This window comes from Dermochelys coriacea, chromosome 1 (genome assembly GCF_009764565.3).
Source record: "Dermochelys coriacea isolate rDerCor1 chromosome 1, rDerCor1.pri.v4, whole genome shotgun sequence".
Lineage (NCBI taxonomy): Eukaryota > Metazoa > Chordata > Testudines > Dermochelyidae > Dermochelys > Dermochelys coriacea.
In genome coordinates, this window is record NC_050068.2 from 289,585,063 (window position 1) to 289,608,591 (window position 23,529).

Genomic DNA, 23,529 nt, shown 5'->3' on the forward strand with positions numbered 1-23,529 from the left:
GTGTGACTATAATGTAACTGGAATATGCTTCATGCAAAAGGTTTCTTGTAAGGTATCATTACAAAGTTTATAATCTACTGAGTGTGGGTCATCCTATTTGTATAAATGTATCTTTCTTGTATCTGAAACTAGAAATATGAAATATAATTCAGAGGTCCTATTGTAATTATGCAAAGTGTGGGCCATTAATGGTGGTTTGGAATCTTGATGGCTCCCATTAACCAGGACAATTGACTGTAGATGACTCTGTTTACTTTTAAGACTTCCTGTATACCTGTGTGCTGGCAAGTAGGTAATGAAATCTTATAGTGACATGTGATTATGTAAGTGGAATCCATCTTTAATCTAGTGCTTTTCCATTTAGAAGGAGGGGTGGGAACCCAGAGAGGGACAAAGGATTCCCACCTTGTGCAAAAGATACATAAGGGGCTGGAACAGAACAAAGGGGGCTGCAGTCATGAGAAATCTCCTAGCTGTCACCTGAGCTAGAACAAGGGCTATACCAGGGGAAAGGATTGTGCCCAAACTAGGAAGGTGTCCAGTCTGTGGAAGAAGCTTATTGAAACATCTCTGAGGATGAGATTTTATCTATAATCACTTTCTTACAGTATTAGGCTTAGACTTGTGTGTTTTCTTTTATTTTGCTTGTTAATTTACTTTGTTCTGTCTGTTATTACTTGGAACTACTTAAATCCTACTTTTTGTATTTAGTAAAATCACTTTTTACTTATTAATTAACCCAGAGTATGTATTAATACCTTGTGTGTGGGGGGGGGGGAGCTGTGCATATTTCTCTATCAGTGTTGTAGAGGGCAAACAATTTGAGAGTTTACCCTGTATTGGCTTTATACGTGGTAAAATGGATTTATTTGGGGTTTGGACCCCATTGGGAGCTGGGCATCTGAGTGTTGGAGACAGGAACACTTCTTAAGCTGTTTTCAGTTAAGCCTGCAGCTTGTGTGGCATGTGGTTCAGACCTGGGTCTGTGTTCGTAGCAGGCTAGTGTGTCTGGCACAACCAGGCGGGGTTCTGAAGTCCAAAGCTGCCAGGGAAAACGGGCTTAGAGGTAGTCCCAGCACATCAGTTGGCAGTTCCCAAGGGGTTTTCTGTTATCCAACCTGTCACACCAATGTAACAAATTTGAGAAAGAAACCCTGAGTTTTATGGTATCATTGGTATCATTTGCATGTGTATATATAAAGCAACATTTATTATGGTTTATCTGTAAATATTTGTTTATCTTATCACCAGCAGCAGCCCAGCCTTCAGAGCTGGGTTCCTGGCCAGCAGCTGCCACTCTCCAGCCACCGAGCTCTGAAGGCAGCTGTCATAAATATAAAGGGAAGGGTAAACACCTTTAAATCCCTCCTGGCCAGAGGAAAAACCCTTTCACCTGTAAAGGGTTAAGAAGCTAGGATAACCTCGCTGGCACCTGACCAATGAGGAGACGAGATGCTTTTAAAAGCTGGGAGGAGGGAGAAACAAAGCTCTCTCTCTGTCTCTGTCTGTATGATGTCTTTGCCGGGGACAGAACAGGAATGGAGTCTTAGAACTTAGTAAGTAATCTAGCTAGATATGCATTAGATTCTGATTTCTTTAAATGGCTGATAAAATAGCTGTGCTGAATGGAATGGATATTGCTGTTTTTGTGTCTGTTTGTAACTTAAGGTTTTGCCTAGAGGGATTCTCTGTGTTTTGAATCTAATTACCCTGTAAGGTATTTACCATCCTGATTTTACAGAGGTGATTCTTTTTACTTTTTCTTCTATTAAAATTCTTCTTTTAAGAAACTGAATGCTTTTTCATTGTTCTTAAGATCCAAGGGTTTGGGTCTGTGTTCACCTATGCAAATTGGTGAGGATTTTTATCAAACCTTCCCCAGGAAAGGGGGTGTAAGATTTGGGAGGATTTTGGGGGGAAAGACATTTCCAAACAGACTCGTTCCCAGTAACCGGAGTTAGACGTTTGGTGGTGGCAGCGATAAAGTCCAAGGGCAAAAGGTAAAATAGTTTGTACCTTGGGGAAATTTTAACCTAAGCTGGTAAAAGTAAGCTTAGGAGGTTTTCATGCAGGTCCCCACATCTGTACCCTAGAGTTCAGAGTGGGGAAGGAACCTTGACAGCAGTGCAGAAGTAAGGGTGGCAATACTGCGACCCCTGACAATAGAGTTTTGGGTCAGGACCCATGGTCTGAAAAACACTGTGTACTTGTGTATAAGAACACAAAAGACTAGATTTGAGGGGAAGACCAGATTTCACGGTCCAGGATGTGTTTTTGACATCCGTGAATTTGGTTGGACCCTACACATAATGGACAGCAAAAAATGCCTTAAGCTCTGGGATAAGGATCCACTTGAGAACCCTGTTCTTTGGACACACTGGAACTGTTTGCATCAAGAGTAAAGCTTGTCTGTGCTGGAGACAGAGCTTTCTCTTGGGTTGGCCAAACTGTGGAACAAATTCCCGCAGGAACTGAGAGCCACTTAAAACCTCACTGCTTTCTATTCCAAGTGAGAGAAGCCCCCCCCCCCGCACTTTTTTTTTAAACTTATATAAACACCTTACATGGAACACAAATAATAAAAATATACTTTATAAATATTTTCATGCAGCATTCCCTCAAGAGTGTGGAAGGGAGAAGGAAAGAAAGAATGAATCACACACGATTGTCTTAATGCACTTCTGGAAGGTATTCAGATAGGCATAGAATAAAAACCTGAATAGAAGAGTAAACAAGTTTTCCAACAATAGTAACCTCACTCTCACTTATGGAACAAAGGATAGCTGAAATCTTGGAAGCCTCCCCTGAAGGGTGAGATTTTTATTGTTTTAACTTGTGGGAGGTACTCAGGCACTCTGGTGATGCAGCTCATATAATACCTAGACATATGGGTAGAAAGGAAGAGTTATTTTTGTCATTTGTCAAAATGTTATGAGGAGAAGTTATATGGCAGCAAATTTAATTTTTCATTTGCCCTATAATAGAAACTAACAAATTCCCATATTGTTATGGCAGACATTTGTGTCAGGAGAAGTCACCTGTGACAGATCCCCAATAGGGGAGACTCGGTTTAAAAAAAGCAAGCCAGAAAGAAAAAAATGTAATAACACTTGTCATTTGTTGTTCAGGGGAAAAAATGGACACCATCTAGACAAGCAGGTGTTGATTTCCTAGCAGATAAAATATTCCCTAGACTGGTGAAAGATTCATTGCAGTGTAGGGGTGGCCGTCCCCTTCCTTCAACCAGTGGCAACAGAAACAGTGACCGTGGATGCCCCTCTCTTAGAATGGGGGGAGGGTGCATCAAGGTTCTCAGACAGCAGAGGGCAGGTAGTCACGCAAAGACATCACCCTTCATATCGACCTTCTGGAGCTCAGAGCAGTCAGAAATGCCTGTCTTCATTTCCTTCTTCTCATCAGACACATCCATAAAAGTCATGACAGACAATATGGCTTGCATGTTTTATGTCAGTTGGCAGGGAGGAGCAAGATCCTCTTCCCTCTGTGTCAAGGCAATAAATCTGTGGAATTGGTGCATAAAGCATCACATAAGGATCTCTACAATGTAGCTACCCAGCATGTAGAATGTCATGGTCGACATGCTCAGCATGTGCTTCTCCCAAGACAACAAGTGGGAGTTGAATCTCTAGGTTTTGCTTGAAATCTTTCGGACATGGGGGTTTACAGAAGTAGACCTTTTTGACACAACTACAAACCAAAAATGCCACCTATTTTGCTCAGGGGACGGGGTTAGATCATAGTTCCCTGGAGAATGCCTTCTTCCTGCCTTGGATGAAAAAGTTGTTGTATGCCTATCCTCTGATGCCTCTCATCCTCAATGTGACAAAAGTCTTTCTGGTAACTTCCAAAAGATTGGAAGGTCCTCAGTCCATATTTCAAAATACTCCTTTTAGTTGTAAATTCACAGTCCAGAGAATTAGAGCAGGAATGAGGCAAAATGGAGCTGTCTCAGGTGTCTTTTATATCCTCTGCCATTGCATAGAAATGTACTGTCCCTAACAAAAACCACAGCCCCTACAGATAGAAAGTTAGTGACAAAGATGGAGTCTGAGGCCACATGTCCATATCACATGCCCTTACGTGTTTTGCTGAATTACTGGAGTGGCCATTGGCTCCTTCCTGTCTGAGGTGTCCTCAGGAAGAGCTATCTGGAGAGTTAGTTCTTCTTAACGGCTCATCAAGTATGAAAAGTCCATTCACAATGGGCTGGCAAGACTGGATGTAAACTATCTTGTGGGTTTCAGAGTAGCAGCCGTGTTAGTCTGTATTCGCAAAAAGAAAAGGAGTACTTGTGGCACCTTACAGATTAACAAATGTATTTGAGCATAAGCTTTTGTGAGCTACAGCTCACTTCATCGGCTGCATTCAATGGAAAATATAGTGGGGAGATTTATATACATAGAGAACATGAAACAATGGGTGTTACCATACACACGGTAACCAGAGTGATCACTTAAGGTGAGCTATTACCAGCAGGAGAGCGGTGGGGAGGGAACCTTTTGTAGTGATAATCAAGGTGGGCCATTTCCAGCAGTTGACAAGAATGTCTGAGGAACAGTTGGGGGGGGCGGGAATAAACGTGGGGAAATATTTTTACTTTGTGTAATGACCCATCCACTCCCAGTCTCTATTCAAGCCTAAGTTAATTGTATCCAGTTTTCAAATTAATTCCAATTCAGCAGTCTCTCATTGGAGTCTGTTTTTGAAGTTTTTTGTTGAAGAATTGCAACTTTTAGGTCTGTAATCGAGTGACCAGAGAGATTGAGGTGAGCTGTAGCTCACGAAAGCTTATGCTCAAATAAATTCCTTAGTCTCTAAGGTGCCATAAGTACTCTTTTTCTTATGGGTGTCATCCCAAGAACAAGCATATTTGAGATACATTACCAATATTCATAACTTCAGATACAGCCGTGATACATTGATTTAACTGGGATAATCATATCTGACACATTCTAACTTTTTCATTGACAATTTGATATACTTTGTACAAGATTTGTTGCAATTGTATAACAGTGGTAGCAACAATATACAAATGGTCATCTTCAGTTGTACAGCACTACACCTTTCATACAATGATTGAGGGTTTTTCCTCCCCACAACCATGAGGTTCATGAAAAGCCTGCCAAATCTCTTCCCACAGACAAAAGTTTCTGCTCTTGTCTGGGACCTGAACTTGGTTGTAAGAAGCCTCACAAAACCCCCTTTTGAGCCAATGGCCACCTGCTGCTTATGGTATTTATCTGGGAAAACAGCCTTGCTAGTGGCTATTACCTCAGCCCTCAGGGTCATAGAGATTGGGGCCTTAATGGCAGACTCCCCCCGCCCCACCCTTTCACAATATTCTACAGGAATAAGATGTCCTTATTACCACACCCCAGATTTATCCCTAGAGTGATTTTTGAATATCATCTGAATCAGATCAGACTCTTTTCAGGTGTTTTTTCCTCTGAAACTGCATATTTGTAACCTGGTGACTGTTCTCAATACTCTAGATGTGCGATGACGTCAGGAGAGCATTATCCTTCTATCTAGGTAGAGCTAAACTATTTCTAAATCCAGTAGACCCTTTGTTTTGATTGCAGGTCAAACACCTCTGACATCTCTACCCTGATTCTCTGAATGGATTTCCAAGTGTATTATCGCTTGCTACCAGGCTGGCAACATTCCGCCCCCTATCAGCCTATTGGTGTACTTGACCAGATCTCAAGCTACATCAATGGCTCTCCTTAAAAATTTTCCAGTTTCAGAAATCTGCAGAACTGCTACGTGGTCTTTGGTACATACCTTGTCTAAACTGTATTGCCAGGTCTGTATCTCCAGATCTGATGCTTCAGTTGGCAGTGCAGTTCTCTCCCATGTCATGGACTCCTTTCTGAAGCTCCCCTCCCTCCGCCCCCTTCCTATGGGAGATACTGCTTGGGAGCCACCAAGAGTGGAGCACCCATAGGTACACTACTTGAAGAAGGAACAGAGGTTACTTGCCCTGTGAAGTAACTGTAGTTCTTTGAGATGTGTGTCCATATGGGTACTCCATTGCTCACTCTCCTTCCCCTTTGCTTCAGAGTTTCCTCTGAGACTTGGTGGTGCAGAAGGAACTGAGGGGGCGGTTTGCCCACACAGCATGATATAGCCTTGGTGCAGGCCACAAGCATACCACAGATACATGTCACAATAATGATGTTCAGAAAAGAAAACATTTATATTGTATTTTTTATTTTGAATTTCTTAGAAATAATAAAACTGTCATACAACTTTATACAATTCTTCGCCTGCCAGAGACTTTGTTTGCCAAACACCTGGCAATGTCAGTTCTGTCAGTTTGACGATGTTTGGCCTCAGTGACTGAGCAGTTGAAACCTTGAGGATTGCAGCAAGGGGTGCATCAGATAATTGTGTTCGGTATTTTGACTTGTTTATATTAATTGTGGGAAAAAGTGACACTGCCTCCATGGATGACTCTGCCTGGCAAATAATGATGCTGCCTCCCTGGCTGACTCTACCCAGCAGCTAGTGATGGTATCTCTGTCCCCCTTACCCAGCCAATGGGAGCTGCAGGGGGGGCGGTGCCTGCAGCAGACAGAGCTGGCAGTGTGGCTACGTCGGTCTCTCCTCCGCAGGCTGGGACTTTGAGACCCCTGACTTAAACTTTCTGAAACAAGACCTTGTCTTCATTCCAAGACCCTGTTGGACACTTTGTTTCACCATATTGCTTTTCAAACAGATGTCTGGTTAGTTAAAATCCCACCTTACTACCTAGTCTCATGTTTTGAATATTTCTGTTGTTTGTTATAGAAATGCCTCCTCATCCTTGTGATTTGGTGATGTGTATAGTAGGCCCATACCATGAAGTCGCACCTATTGTTTCCTTTTATCTTCACCCAGAGGCTTTCAGCTGGTCTACCTTTCAGTTCCTCTTGAACCTGAGAACAATAGTATATTATATTGGTAATGCAACACCACCTTCCTTTTTTCCCTGCCTGTCCTTCCTAACTAAGCTATACCCCCGTACCAATATTCCAGGAATGAGATTTATCCAACCAAGTCTCTGCTGAATATCAGTTATCATAATTTAGCTTATGTACTAGTACTTCCAATTCTTCATGTTTATTCTCCCTACTCCTTGCATTTGTGTGTGGACATCTAAGATGTTGAGCATTGTGATGAGGTATACCAGACCCTGTGAGACCCGCTCCTGGAGGTCTCCTGGTCCTGCCACACCCCACCCCAAAAAAGGGCAGTGGAGGGGGGTCCTCCAAGCTGCCTAGAGTGACTGTGTAGGACACAGCCAATCAGGGCCCCGTAGCCTACTATAAGAAGAGCTGCAGGGCCATATGGAGCTCAGTTCCTTGCTGGAGCTGAAAGAGTGTGGATGGTGTGTGGACGGTTGACAGAGCTGCAGGATCTCTGACAAGGTAGTGCTGCCAGAAGCCAGGGAGAGTGAGAAGGAGCCCTGAGCTGGTTGCGGGGACTCCATCAAGAGAAGGCCTTGAGGTAAGTGTGAAGATGGCACAGCCACGGGGAAGTGGAATTAGATCAGCAGTGTGACTTAGAAAAAGAGACACAGCAGATAGCTGCTATCTACAGGATCCCTGAACTGGGACCCGGAGTAGTGGCTGGGACTGGGTCCCCCCACAACCCTCAATAGCCACTGTGGGGAAGTGGCCTGGACAGTGAAGCACCCCAAAGGCGGGAACTGAACTGTAGTGGCCTAGCTGGAGATCTGTAGCCAGAAAGCCCCAAGAGGGTGAAGATATTGTCCCTCCTCTGGAGACAATCGGAGAGAGAGAGAGTACATGCACACACTTGGCCAAAGGGGGCACTCACAAGAGGCGAGTGCACCCTGTTACAAGCATATTGTCCACTGTTCTCCCTCCTGTTGCTGCTAATTCATTTTCCAATCTTCCCTTCTCCCCCCAGCCCTCCCGCAAATAAAAACAACCTAGTCCTCTGTTAAGGTCACTCTTTTTATACCTACCTGTCACCTGATCCCTTTGAAGCTAGTTTACAGCCTTCATTGCTAGGTTGATGAGTCGGTGACCAAAGGTGCCCTTCCCTTTCTTGGTTAAGTGGAACCCATCTCTTCCCAGCAGACCTCTGTCCTGGAACAGCATCCCATGGTTGAGGAATCCTTTAAATCTTGGAAAGGGCTTTTATGCTCCTGGCCTGGTGTTTTTAAGGATTTTATCAAAAAGGCTGAAACTGACTGACTGTCAAGAGGAAAACAGTGACATTGACCATAAACAAAGTGCTGCTAAATGCACAAAATTAACCAACTGGAAATCATTTATTTTTGCTAACTTCCTTCAGCGATACTATCTTGAGGAGGAGATGCAGCTAAATATATTAAGAACAAACTTTTCAGAAAGAAAAGTGATTTCCAACATCACAGAGTCCTCTACAGTCATCTCCATCCTTTCGAAAAAGGAGAGCAGATTTGTCCATACCTCAGAATCAAAAAGTCTCAACTTGATGAGCATAAAGTGACAGCAAAGAGGGGGAGCCTGGGGCTTCCAATTAGCCAAAGCCTTCTCTGCAGACATGCTGCATAAATGTTGCAGGAGTAGGGTTCCCCTTGGTTCTTCCACATCTCCTTTATGCTTAGTGGTAGCGTGTGTTTTGGTGTTGGGATGGGATAGCACAGAGGAGATGACGTGTGTGGGGGGCGGGGGCCCCTTCTGGATAACTTAAGTGTAATGTGCTGCATAGGATATGAGTCCCTGCGTCTTATAGCATCAATCTTCTTTAACATAGAAACTTGCAAATTGATTAAAATTCAAAGCCTGAAAGCCGGGAGATGATTCTAGGGAGGCATGCGGGGGCAGCAGGCAGGGCAGGGGGAGAGACCCAGCCCCGAACATTGGTGGAGCTGGGTCCCAGGGCCCTGAATATTCCTGGAGCATAGGCACCATGAGCCCATATAACTCGTCGCCCCTGGCTGCATTAACATCATAAAGCCAGTGAGGTACCAAGTGACTGAGGTTTATGATGCCCTGATGGAACTGGCGCAGTTGAGTAAAGCCGAGGCCAGAATCCGACACAAGGTGCAAAACCTGGTAAACCAGATCACTGACTTCAAATTTTTGGTCTCACGTGTTTCCTGTTCCAATAAAAAATAAGCAAGACACTGCAAACTCAGTCGATGGACATCGTGAGCACTGCTACTTTGATGAAAAGCTGCCTTGATTTCATTGCTGCCTATAGAGACAATGGATTTGAAGATGCCATCACTGCTTTAAAAGAAATGGCAGAAAACTTAGGATTTGAGTCTTCAAGGAAACTCGTGTTCATCAGAAGAAGAGAGAGTTTGGTTATGAGGGCAGAGATGTGGTGATGGGAAGCTCAGAAGAAAAATTCAGGAGGGAGTTTTTTTTGCTTTCTTGTTGACACTGCTTGAGTGTCCATTGAAGAAAAGTTTGGACAAATGAAGCGCCATGAAAAGATCTGGGTTTTTTTGTCTGACTTAGTAAGCTGCTGACAGACAGGAAAATACTCTTAAACAATTGTTCGGACCTTCACCGAATGCCGACACATGGAAAATATTCCAGCATCAATGATAAAGACCTTTTGTCGAATTGGACAACATCCATCATATTTTGCAAGAGGGGAAGCACTCTCCACTCCAAGTTCTCCAATTCATTCATGATGCAGCGCTGAAGGACACTTTTTTCCTAATGCGTGGATAGCTTTGAGGATTCTGCTCACGCTGCCAGTCACAGTTGCAAGTGGTGAGCACAGCTTTTTGAAGCTCAGGCTCATTAAAACATGTCTTTGATCGATGACGGCTGACAAGAGACTGACATCTCTAGCTATTTTATCACTTGAAAATGCCATTGGCCGGTCTTTGGATCTATCTGACGCTGTGCTTCAACTTTTGAGGGCAAAGGTGAGAAAAGCACCTTTTGGACTAAAGAATCAGGGTTAACATTCTGAGGCAGTCACCTACTGTAATGCTAGTTAATACTGGTCCACTCAGTGTTGGTGCACGGTTCAATTTCTTGATTTTAGTACATTTCAGTTATTCTTAAAACTAAAAAGTTTCTATAAGCTTTGAGAAAATGAGTTTTTTTTATATACTTATACATATCTATCTATCTATCTATCTATCATAAATACAGATTTACAGATCCTAGCATGAAAATTTATCATCTTGTATAACAGAGATAAATCACAAACGCAAATCATGCATCAAAGTTGTGAAGTGGGCTACAAATGCAATAAAAATAAGGTATTCAGAAGTTTAACAAATGGCGGGGTGGGGGGCGTGTTGTGTTGAAGACTCTCCTCGCTTGGGGCACCATTAGGTCTAGGGTCGGCCCTGAGCACAGGCATCTGTGTCCTGGAGCCCAGCCAGGGCTTGCTATTTCTCCATAAACATATGCTGTCTTAGTTGCGTTGCCCACTATAGAACTCTTCTCACCCAAAAAGCAGTCTCACCGCTCATCGAGCTCTGGATTTCTGTATCAAATATAAACACTCTGTAATACCACAGCTTTTCGACAGTGACTTAAACCTGGATCTCCAATGCAGTAGGCTGTACTTAGATAAAGCATCCCAGCACTGGCCAAATATAGGGTGAATCTTTAATGTTTTCTGCTTGAGCTGCAATTAATTTTCATGCATCACAGAAAATGCTGCATTCAATCTTTATTTAGATTTTTTTATCAGGTGTGAAATGAGCTGATGATAAATCCTCCGTTACCTCAGATTTCTAAATGATGGAGATAGATGGCGATAATCTTCAATCATCTGAAACAGTTTTTACTGTGTTTCTGCACCTTGACAGAAATTATAGGAATTCATATTGTAATGAGATGGCATCCGGATGCATGGCACACGCATGCAAATATTGATTTAAATGTTCTCTGACAAGCTATTCAAGCAGAGATCTCAAGGAATAAAAACTTCTGAAGTGAAAGAGAAATAATGGTAATGAAGAGGTAGAACATTGACTTTAATATGCAGTAGTCACATGAAGTTCTGTGTATGATGAATCAGAATGAGAAAGCTGGCACAAGAGCATACAGTGATTTGTTGCATGCATTTGTTTCCATTTTTATCCATTAGCAGCACTGCTAACATTCAAGCACTGCTGAGGGACCTGTAATGGGAAGTGGGGAAGGGTAAGAGTGTGAATTCATTTTTTCAAGCTGTGATAGATGGTGAATTTGTATCAATCAACTTTCTAATTTCTTGTTACTGTTTCCACCCCTCCCTCAACTTTATTTTAAAAATAAATAAATAAATAGATTGTGCTGCTATTATGCTGTTCTGCATTCTGAACAGAAGCTCTGGAGCATTTCCGTCATCTCGACAGTTTCATGGTTCTTTTCTGTAAGCAGTAGGGCTTAAAGGTTGGTGCAGTGCTATTAGCATATGCCTCTGCAAAATATTTCATCCTTTGTGACTCCCGTTTGATCAATTAAGTAAATATAGCTCTTTCTAAACAAGTTCATAGAGAGGATCTGTTCATTGCCCTTCTTTGTGGTACCAAGTTTAGTTTCATTGCTGAAGTACAACAGCTGGCATAATACAGATTTTAAATGCACACTGTATAGTGTAAAAAAAAAAAAATCCAATCCCCGCTCCCCACCGCCTAAACATGCCGCCCAGAGTGCTGGCAGTGCAGTAACCTGAGGCTGCGAGGGAGGGGGGCAGCAAGAGAGGGGCCATGGGCTAGCGTCCCAGGCCAGGAGCTCAAGGACCGGCAGGATGGTCCCGCGGGCCATAGTTTGCCCACCTCTAGTATAAGCTGTTTTTATTACATCTATATGATAAGATTCCAGGATTGTCTATCTGTATGTCACATTGAAGGCTAAAATGTCTGAGTCACTGTGAAGTGACGAAAAGTTACAAGCATGACTGAGATCTTTTTTTGTTCAAAATTTCACCAGTTTGAATAATCACTAGGTTTTGCTGTCTATTACTTTTCAGGTTCCCAACCATTATGACTTTACCAATTGTACCTGTGCGCAGTATACAGCTACAGTAAGGCATATATCTATGCTGTGCCAGGAGTCCTACCTATACTGTTATCATATCAGAGGTAAATTAAGCACCAATCACCCTGACTGCTGCAGGAGTCATTGGTTGTATGAATGAGACCACACAGATGATGGATTAATTGGCTCAAGTGCCACAGATCTTCAAAATTGGCCTCTCAACAAAACAACCAGCAGATACAAACACACACAACTCCTCATGACATCACACACCCCTCATTTGCCACATACACAAATCAACACAATTATCCCACCACAGCCAACACACATCAGCACAGTCACCCACACAACAAGACAACCAGCAACAACAGTAACCCCAAATATCAGTCTGAAACCTGGAATATCTGAAACCTGGAAAATCTGTAGAGTAAGTGAAACAATGGCGGCTATATGAATGGGTGAGAGTTCGTTTTGTTTAGAATATTACCAGCTTGCATCATAACCGGGATTTGAAGTCAATTCCCAACTGCTATGCAGTTTTTAAGTTCTGGCTTTTCTACACACAACTTTAGGAATTACACATGTGTGACAGCAGAGGCTTTCATACATTTTAGTAATTGCTCTTCCAACCTCCATGAAAATGGTACAAGGTCTTTCTCTTCAGAAAGACCAGCAAAATAGAACAAACTGAGAGTTTGGTTCGTAAGCCCCAAAAAAGTACTAAGACTCAGTGTAACTGAGTCTCAGTGGGCCACAACTGAGGATGCCAAATTCAGGACAAACTGCTGAGAAATAGGTCAGATAAACCCAAAGACTGGTGCCCATAGGATATACCAACCATCAACAAAAGTAAACTTCTGTTCCACCACACTGGCTAACAAGAAGTCATAAAAGCAGTTTCCATAGGAATTCCAGGTCTTATATCACCACCAAATGCACTGGATTTAAAGGTGAATGTTACTTTACAACCAGTCTTATCCAGTAAAAGGTTCTTCTGATCCCACAGAACCAGCCACACACCCAGGTCACTATATAGCTTAGATCTTACCCAAAAATCATGCTGATGCCAGTCCTTTAGTATCTAAAGGTTTAATCATAAAAAGAAAGAAAGAAAGGTCAGAGTTAAAATTGGTTAAAGGAATCAGATACATACAGTAATTGCAAAGTTCTTGGTTCAGGCTTGTAGCAGTGATGGAATAAACTGCTGTCTTAAGTCAAGTCTCTGGTTGTTTCCATATCATTGGAAGGTCCTCAGTCCATTGGTTAGAATGCTCCCATTAGTATAAACTCATAGTCCAGAGGCTTGGGCAGAAAGAGGCTGGAGCAGGACAGAGGCAAAATGGAGGCGTTTCCAGGGCCTTTTATAGCTTCTGCCATGTGGAAGGAATTCCATTGTTCTTACTGTGGAAAATTACAGCACCAAGATGGAATTTGGAATCACATGGACAAGTCACATGTTCACACATTTCTCCTAGTCATAGCAGGCAATTCCATTAAGTGTAGATGGGCGTCTCCCATGGTCCATTGTCAGTTAAATACTCTTTTGATGGGCCACTCAATTTGAATAGTCCCTCCAAGATGTTCTGGCTAGCTACCTTGTAGGCATTACCCCAGGAGCAAACATCTGAAATCAAAGTATAGAGACAATATTCATAACTTTAAATACATGCATACAGATAGCATAATCATAACCAGGAAATCATAACCTTTTCATAGACATCTTACATGCCACATTTTGTACAAGATTTGTTGCAGATATATAACAATGGTTTCAACAATTATGTGTGTGGTCATATTTTAATCAAATAACGTCACAGTGAACTTCATGACAATGTTCAAATATCCATGACTTTACAAATCATTAGAAGAATTTCATCACACTTCCCAGAAAGTTCTACCTGTCATGGGATGAGATCTGTCATGCAATATTTCAGAAAATACAGTATCTTTTGAGTGAAATTGGAGGGTTGGGATGAAAACTGGGTTTGTAATGAAAAGCGAGCTTCAGCTTTAATTACGAAATCACATCTGCTGCTCCATAATTTACCAAATGGCAAACAAGGAGCAGTATATATTTATAAAACACTACTTAATACCAGTATCTGGTGCAAAAGGAAATCAGTGTACCAGTTTTATGTACAAAATTTCAAGAGAGCATTAGGAAAAAGGAATTAATGATTTACCACAAATAATCAAATAATATAGCAGAACGGTATTCTTCTGAGTATAGATACCAGGATGACTGGACACTCTGTGGACAGATATTCAGATTTTGACACAGATTTTTGTGAATCTTTTAATTTTCTGGGGAAAAACATTTGTTCTGTTGACAAATTGGTTTTGGTTCTTTATCAGGCCATTTATTAATACATTGCTAAAAATCTATATTTAGCTGCTCATGGTTTGTTATTGATCATATCGTGTATAATGCTATGTTTATCTTGGGAGGTTATAGGTATACTGTGAGCAGTTGGGAGGACAAAAAATTGACCAGGGTATGTGCAAATTTCAGAGTGTTAGTGTTATATCTGGCCTGACTTCTATATTTTTTTAAAGGATGTTTTAAAAGGTGCTATTAAAAATGTGATGAATAGCAGTGGGATGCCACTAAAATACTTAATGATTTATAGTGGAATGGTCCTAAGATAAGTTTGTGGGTTATCCAGCTTTTACTCCCCTGAGAGGCATGTTAAAATATTGCAACACCTTGTCTTTGAGCATGCCAGCATTTGTTGTATGTGTGCTGTCCTAGTAGGTGTCTGATAATTTTTTTTCAAATCTTAATGAGAAAGTTTTCTAACCATACTCACTACAAACATCTTCTTTTCCTGACCTAGAGGATATGCTATGTATTAACTTGCACATCTTACTTATGTAGTATGTTGCTGTGGCTCTTTGCCCTTATTTTTACGATGAAAGGGAGGATATGACCGTATTGTAAACACTGTCACCTCTGGGATGGAAAGCATCATTTGTTTAATAATTCACAGCAACCCTACACAATAGTCTAGGACAGTGGTGGGCAACCTGCGGGCCACATGTGGCCTGTCAGGGTAATCCACTGGCGGGCCACGAGACAGTTTGTTTACATTGACCGTCCGCAGGCATGGCTTCCCAGTGGCTGTGGTTTGCCATTCCCAGCCAATGGGAGCTGCGGGAAGCGGTATGGGCTGGCCGCTGCTTCCCACAACTCCCATTGGCCAGGACACGAACCGTGGCCACTGGGAGCTGCAGGGAGCAGTGCCTCTGGATGGTCAGTGTAAACAAACCGTCTCTCAGCCCACCAGTGGATTACCCTGGTGGGCTGCAGGTTGCCCACCACCAGTCTAGAACAAAGAAAGGTTAAATGAAAATACGGGGAGGTTTAAATAGCCAATATTTCTTGTTATACTTTGGCTTTTGATATTTAGAAGAATTTTTAAAAATTAAGCATATTAACAAACTATTCATTTATTTTTGTTGAAACAGGTTTTGCAGATAATTCCAAGTTTTAATCAAATCTTATGTGCACAGATTTCAGACTGGTACAACACAAGGCATTTCATGATCTGCCTAATGTAAATATTTCATGATGAGAATGGTCTAAACACCTTTTAGAGTTTTGCTTGCCCACTTTCAATTATTGCTAATCTCTACAGTTTAAAGGGGGAAAAAGAAGTATCAGATAGCCGTATGCAATCACATTATTATCCTTACTCATAGGTTTTTAAAGGCATAGGGGACCATTAGAGCATCTAGCTTGACCTACTGTATAACACAAACTGTAGAATTCCATGCCTTTACCCGTGCCCAAAAACTTGTTTGACTAAAACATATCTTCCAGAAAGGCATCCAGTCTTGACTTGAAGACATCAAGAGATGGAAAATCCACTACATTCCTTGGTAGTTTGTTTAATCAACCCTGTAAAAATTGTGCCTAATTTCTAATTTAAAATTGTCTGGCTTTAACTTCCAGCCATGGTTTCTGCTATATTTTCTCTGCTAGACTGAAGAGCCCTTTGGTACTTCATATTTTCTATCTCTGTGGATGTACTTATACACAATGATCAAGTCAGGTTTCACTCTTTTTTTGGTAAGCTAGGTAAATTGAGCTTTTTAAGCCTCTCACTATACGGCATTTTCTTCAGCTCTCAAGTAATTTTTGTGGCTCTTCTTGCACCCACTCTAATGCACACCACAACTGGACAGAGTATTCTAGTGTTGGTCTCACCAATTCTTCATAAAGAGGTAAAAACACCTCCTGACTCCAACTGATTACTCATTGCATTGGCCCTTTTTGCCACAGCATCACACTGGGAGCTCATGTTGAGTTATTTGTCCACAGTGACCCTTTTCACAGTCACTTTTTTCAGGATATGATTCCCCTTTGAGTGGATGTGGCCTTCATTCTTTGTTCCTAGATCTCTCCTTTGGCTGTTTTAAAACTCATTTTGTTTAATGGGCTCAACTTGCCAAATGATCCATATTGCTCTGTATGACTTCCCCTTGCTGAGCTATGATGGATGAAAATGTTTAGTGCCACACAGTGTGACCTAGGTCATTACATCTGCCGAGAAGCAATCCATGGAGATAAACCTCAGTGAATTTTATTTTGTTTCTTTTTTCTTTTTTACTTCTAGGTGCGAGGATTGAAATAATTCATTTTCGATATAATTGGTATATTATCTATCTATCTATCTATCTATCTATCTATCTATCTATCTATCTATCTATATATATTATTTTGATCATTTAATTGATCAAAAGATGCTTCAAAAAATGCTATCAAACAATTGTATTCTTAAAATTCATAGTATAGGATAATGAAAGACATCAAATTATTGGAAACTATGAAGAGAGGCGTAGAGTGACTATCCCTCGGGTGCAGTGTTGAGGATTATAAAAAGACACAGTGCACCCTCCTAAAAAAGCTATTAGGCTATGGAAACATGATGTGTATGGTACACTGAAACACAAGAGACTTGGCCCTTTAAACAATTTATTTACTGGCACATCGTGTGAAGGTTGCCAAAGAACAGCCAATGCTGAGGATATACTTCAGATAAAGAGACCATTTAAAAAAAAGGTTTAGACAACACATTTTTCTTTGCTTAATGTCCACCTTGTTGTATGCAATATTGTTGTAGCCGTGTCAGTCCTAGGATATTAGAGAGACAAATTGGTTGAGATATCTTTTATTGGGCCAACCTCCTGTGGGTGAGAGAGACAAGTTTTTGAGCTACAAAGAGCTCTTTTTCAGACCTACGTTGCTCAAAAGCTTGTCTTTCTCACCAACAGGAGTTGGTCCAAAAAAAGATATTACTTCATCAACCTTGTCTCTCTGTCCATCTTGTTGCATCCATTGCAGCTTCGTCTCTGCATAAAAACGTTGCTCCCTCAAAAGCCTAAATCCTGGTGTTATTTCATGGCATAATGTGGAGGGGTGTAGGGTGGAGCTACATAAACGCAGGGATTAGTTCAGAATATTGAGCATGTTAGTCACTTGTCCACCCCACTTGCTGTAGAACTAACTCAACATATTCATAGCACTGTCAGCTTCCAGGTGTTAAAATTTGGAACGTAGTTCCCCTCTCCTCCTCATTTTCTTTGTCCAGTCTCATGTTTATATATTTGATCTCTCTCTCTCTCTCCACACCTTATTATGTACTGGACAGGTGAAAGAGGTGTACAGATTCTGCTTCTCACCTGAGATGTTCTGACAGGTGATACTCTGAGTGAAAGAGTGAAACTGTGTAGCTGGTTGGTCACTGTTCAAATAGCATCCAAAGCATCCCTTGTCAGTCCTAATTTCATTGTAAAACACACTTCATTGTAACAAAGGAATTATAATGCAACCTTGCCATCTTGCAATTTATGCAGAGATGGGAATATAATTCCATCAGTGAATCAGGTTTTCCCTTTCAGTTCTGTATTTTCAAGGATTTATAACTCAGCCATCAGAAATTGCTGTGGGTTGAAACTTTTATTTATATAGAGTGACTTGTGTCACCTCATCTTTGTACTGCATTGCCTTAGTTATTATCTCTTATTGTCCGTTCAGGGTTTCTTGGACATAAAGTTTTGCCTATAAAAATTTTTAAAGTTCATACCTGAAAAACTCCTAGAACCTTATGCTAAATGCATCATGGGCACCAACATTTGGTGTATTTTATCTGTTCATATGGTGTTCACATTTACATAACTGTTAAATTATTAAAATAATGTATCAAAATTAAATACAGAAGCAAGTAATAGAACTAGAGAAAGGTATAATTATTCTACTTTTTTTTTAGTGGTATTGGGATCATCTTTTGATTTTAAATGGCAGAGTCAAAGCAGCTGTTTTCTCTTAAGTGCAAGAGGCTTTTTACCCCACTTTTTACTTCACTTGGTAATAGTGAGTATAGGAATTTCTTAACAGCATTTTATTTGTTTAAACTGTGTTGTGTTTAGCATCTGTACTCCACTGTATAAAGGATAAATATGTAGATTGTATTATAGTAATTTGATTAGAACAGGTAAAATCCCCTAACCAGCCCCCAAAGGACTTTTCAAATCCAAACACCTTTGGGAGCGAAGAAATGTTCTTAGTAGCCTAGCTTTTCAAAAGCTAATTCTGTTTTCCATAAAATAAAGGATGTTGCAACAGCAGGAAGGTCAGCTTTGTGTCTAATTGAAAAAGTATAAAGCCCTTTAGAGATTGGAATTACGGAAGTCTTTAACCATGTACTACATCATGTAGAAACTGCTTGTAAAACAGAGACATCCCTTAGTTTTGAGATTACATTAAATCCCAGAGACTGTAATTATATGCATGCTGTTGGCAGACACCACCACTAGGCTGAGTGTGCATGGTGGAGGAGGGCGGTTATTTATAGTTTCTCTTATTGAAATCCACAAACATTGGTGCAGAATCCTTTTTAGTATCATTTTCTTTCCTTAATGCTACTGCTTCCAATATTGGTGAAAAACTATCTGGGTGGTGATTTATTTAATTATATTTGGAAGACTACAGGTTGTTTATGAATCACTGACAGAAGATGCTAAGAAGATTTCTCAGCAGTGTTCTGAAAAGAAAGCACCCTCTTTCTTTTTCTCAGTTTTGATTCATAAAATTGAAAGAAACATGGTGCAGTGTTATGGATTCATGTGAAAAGTGGTGCTGTATCCAAAATGGTTCACAGACTGCATCTTTTTCTCATGTAGGTTTCTGCCCAAATTAAAATCTCACATAGTTCAGCTTATATTTAGTGACACCTTTGAAAGACAGAATTTAATAGAGCTGCTAAGATAAGGTTCTTTATTATTATTATTATTATTATTTATTATTATAGCACATACGGTATCATTTCATTAATATATTACAATTCCTCTCAAGCCCCTAATTATTTTTTTAAAGCAAAGCTATGCGTTTGTCAATGCATTGGCCAGAACAGCTGAACCATGCAGTTTACAGTAAATGAAATTAGGTTAAGAATGAAATTTCTGTGTTGTAGTAAATACCTCAAAGGTCTGCAAAGGACAGTTCCTCCATGTAAACAAACAATTTGCAGCCTTTCTGCATTTACACATTTTTATTGAAAAAGACTGTTTCAATTTTCTCACCAGTTATTCATGCATTTTTTGTGCATCTGTTGTACAGTTTACTATAAAGGACACAATGTATGGTAGAGCATTCACTGTAGGTGATGTTCACTGGAAAATTAATTTTAGGTAGAAAAAGTGCACATTCTTTATAATTTAATATTATACGCAGTTTTATAAAATGCATTCAGAAAACCAGATTGTTTGTTTTTAATTCATGAAAGCATAGTGGTACCAGACAGTAGTTCCATGGTTTATGAATTGGAGAATCAACAAAATGTTCGGGTTTTCAATACTGAAACATTTGTTCTTCAATATGTCATTTTACAAGGCACCCCAGGGTGAGGCAATACTGACTAATCTTGCATAGATTGACTCATAGGTGTTGAACTGGGGATATCTAGGTTGCCAAATCTAATCATTTTCTATCTAGATCTCACTCCCTACTTTTTAAAAATTAATGGTTTGCTTTTAGGGCCATGTTAAGTGCCACTACTATGGTATTTGGACACTGTATTTAAGTATTGAAAAGATTCATTGTTGTCTATGAACAGTCTAGTTTTTCTGTGAAGCAGGATTATTTCCACATAGGACTGGTTATTTAGGGGATGGCTGGTGTGTGTAGATGTATAGCTTCATTTAACAGAAGTAGAGGTCTGCAAAGAGGTCTGTTTTGGATTTTCCATTGAAGATGTAAAACAAGCTCATCCTGATCTCTGGATGAAGGGAGTTCCAAAATCATAGGCACTCTGCCAAAGTAGGAATGGGGGGGAAGAGTACTGATTTTTTTTTAATCTTCTTAAACCACAAGGGCAGTATATCAGTAGAAAGCAAAGCATTATTGCTCAGGTTGGAAAAATGGTAAAATTATCAACCACCATTACTCCAGTAGATAATCCTTTCATTGATTTGCCATTTTCTGCTGCTCAAATTAAAGTTCTTTCTCTGATCACCAAGGTCCTTCTTGACTCTGTCCATCTCTGTTTATCCACTGTTGTCTCCTGTTGTGTTTCTTCCTGTCCCACCTCCTCTACTCCCCCAAAGATGCTAATCTGATCAGCCTGTTTGTCAAGTTCACTACAGGTGTCTGATTTCTTTCATTCTGCCCTTTATGCATGGAATGCCTTGCTGGCATGAATATGTGAAGTCAGTGCCCTCTACCTCTTCTTATCCCTCCTCAAGACTTTCCTTTGCTGTAAATCCTTAAAGAAATAAGCCAACTGATTCTGGAAAGATTGAAACATCAGTCAGGCATAGCCGATATTTATTTAATAGATATATACATAAAAATCACCTTTCAAACAATTGGGAACCAACAAGTTGTGGACATAGCTGACCTATGCTACTATGGGATTTGATTACTGATACCTTCCCCCCTCTCATCTCTACAGCTAAACAAAAATTTTCTGGCAGAACAGTTTATGGTTGTAAAATGCTGAGTTAGCTAAATCAAACTGCTTTACAGGAATGTATTGATTTCATTGACATTTTTGATGAAAAATTATTGAAACATTTTGTTTTGGTAAGTTTGATGCATTTCATGTAAGATCGAAGCACTTTTGACTTTTATAAGATACTATATTAGTCAATATATAATATAATAGTTGAAAAAATTAAGTCAAAACAAAGGCTTCCTACTTATTGACATGAAGCACTTCAAAACATTAGTGGAGCAAAACATTTTGATAAATCATTTTCAATATTTCAAAACAAAATTTTTAACAATTCTGGGAATTTTTAAAATGTCAACTTTTTGATCCAGTTTGGGATGAAAGAAAATTTTAAAACATAAGAATTTCCTGTGGAATGGAAATTCCATGTTTTGACCAGTTCTAAATATCTCCTGTTCTTTGTGACATCTGCTTATTGCATTTTGTTTCCAGTTAGGAGCTTCAGGGCAAGGACTTTCTTCTACTATATCTTCATATGGGGTCTAGCACAATAGGCCCCTAATCTTGCTTGGGTTTTTGGGTGCTAGAAATAATAAAAAGTATAGATTTAAAAATTCACTTTTAGACTTCTGTGATAAATATAAAGGGAAGGGTAACCACCTTTCTGTACACAGTTCTATAAAATCCCTCCTGGCCAGAGGCAAAACCCTTTCACCTGTAAAAGGCTAAGAAGCTAAGGTAACCTAGCTGGCACCTGACCCACAATGAACAATGAGAGGACAAGATACTTTCAGCTCTGGAGTGGGGGGAACAAAGGGTTGGTCTGTCTGTGTGATGATTTTGCCAGGAACAGATCAAGAATGCAGACTTACAACTCCTGTTAAGTTAGTAAGTAATCTAGCTAGAAATGCAATAGAGTTCCTTTTGTTTAATGGCTGGTAAAATAAGCTGTGCTGGATGGAATGTATATTCCTGTTTTTGTGTCTTTTTGTAACTTAAAGTTTTGCCTAGAGGGATTCTCTGTGTTTTGAATCTGATTACCCTGTAAAGTATTTACCATCCTGATTTTACAAAGGTGATTCTTTTACCTTTTCTTTAATTACAATTCTTCTTTTAAGAACCTCATTGCTTTTTCATTGTTCTTAAGATCCAAGGGTTTGGGTCTCTGTTTACCTGTACAATTTGGTGAGGATTCTTATCAAGCCTTCCCCAGGAAAGGGGGTGTAAGGCTTGGGGGGATATTTTGGGGGAAGACATCTCCAAGTGGTCTCTTTCCCTGTTCTTTATATAAAATGCTTAGTGGTGGCAGCATATGGTTCAAGGCCAAGGCAAAGTTTGTACCTTGGGGAAGTTTTTAACCTAAGCTGGTAAGAATAAGCTTAGGGGGTTTTTCATGCAGGTCCCCACATCTGTACCCTAGAGTTCAGAGTGGGGTAGGAACCTTGACAACTTCTCTTGACAATCTCTAGCCATTATCATTCATTTTTTCACTGGGCAGCACTCCCTCAGTTACCAAACTATTTCAGCAGGGATGATTGCAACCTCCTCTGTCTTTATTATTGTTATATTTTAAATGTGGCTGGAAATAAATGCTATTACTTTGCAGGCACCTACAGTTTTTTTTAAAAAAAGAAAAGGAGGACTTGTGGCACCTTAGAGACTAACAAATTTATTTGAGCAGAAGCTTTTGTGAACTACAGCTCACTTCATTGGATGCATTCAGTGGAAAATACAGTGGGAGATTTATATACACAGAGAACATGAAACAATGGGTGCCACAAGTCCTTTTCTTTTTGTGGATACAGACTAACACGACTGCTACTCTGAAACCAGTCTCTTTTTAGTTAATTATGTATGCAATGGCATACAAAATAGGCCGTTGTACAAAGTACCAATACATCTGTATGAATCAAGATGCATGAGACTGAAACCAAGTGTCGTTTAATCACCTGAGAACTCTGGGTGTCTGAATTTAAGATGGAGTTAAGATCAAGAAAGTGAAAAAAAAATTGTTCTATATGAAGTAAACTTCAATTCTGGAAGTGCACCATGACTTTAATAAAATGCTTTCCCCTGCCCTCATTAAATGTTTGTAATAATGGGCTCATGAGCTGTGTATTTATGCTCCATTCCTGAAATGGGCAAACCACTGCAACTACACAGAACACTGAAATTCATCCATGCACATTACAGTGCAAGATTGAGGGTCTAGAATGGAAATCACGACTGTTGGAATCAACATCAGTAAGGTAGGATAAAAATCAAATCCCAAATCAGGATAAAAGCCAAAATACCAGATTTTGTTGTAGTTGTTGTGCAGAGTGGAAAGTTCACAAGTTGCTGGTTTGGTGTTGTTGAAATGTTTGTTTCACTATTTCCAACAGAGAAAAACCTGACCTTTCTGAATCAAAATATTTCATTTTGGCATGTTGAACCAAATCAAAACATCTCATTTCAGCTTGGTTTGATATTAATTTTCCCTCTCCTGAGCTGCCGTGATGCTTTGTTGAGGTTGGCGGGGAAATTTATATTTTTTTAAAAATCATATTTTTCATTTAAATTGGATTTTTTATTTAAATTAATTTAAAATAAATTTGAAATTGACAACCTATATT

The 23,529-nt window shown here is 40.1% G+C and overlaps 1 protein-coding gene and 1 long non-coding RNA gene across 16 annotated transcripts in view; one reads left to right on the forward strand and one right to left on the reverse strand.

The window, feature by feature from the left end:
- The window catches only part of GRIP1 (glutamate receptor interacting protein 1), a 535,595-nt gene that overhangs the window by 262,153 nt on the left and 249,913 nt on the right, over positions 1 to 23,529 (forward strand). The gene's annotated exons all lie outside the window — the stretch shown is intronic.
- Positions 352 to 22,748, reverse strand: LOC122456092. The gene is made up of 3 exons (XR_006274753.1): positions 22,737 to 22,748; positions 18,323 to 18,326; positions 352 to 568 (listed from the first exon to the last, which is right to left on the reverse strand). It is a non-coding gene; the product is annotated as an uncharacterized LOC122456092 (long non-coding RNA).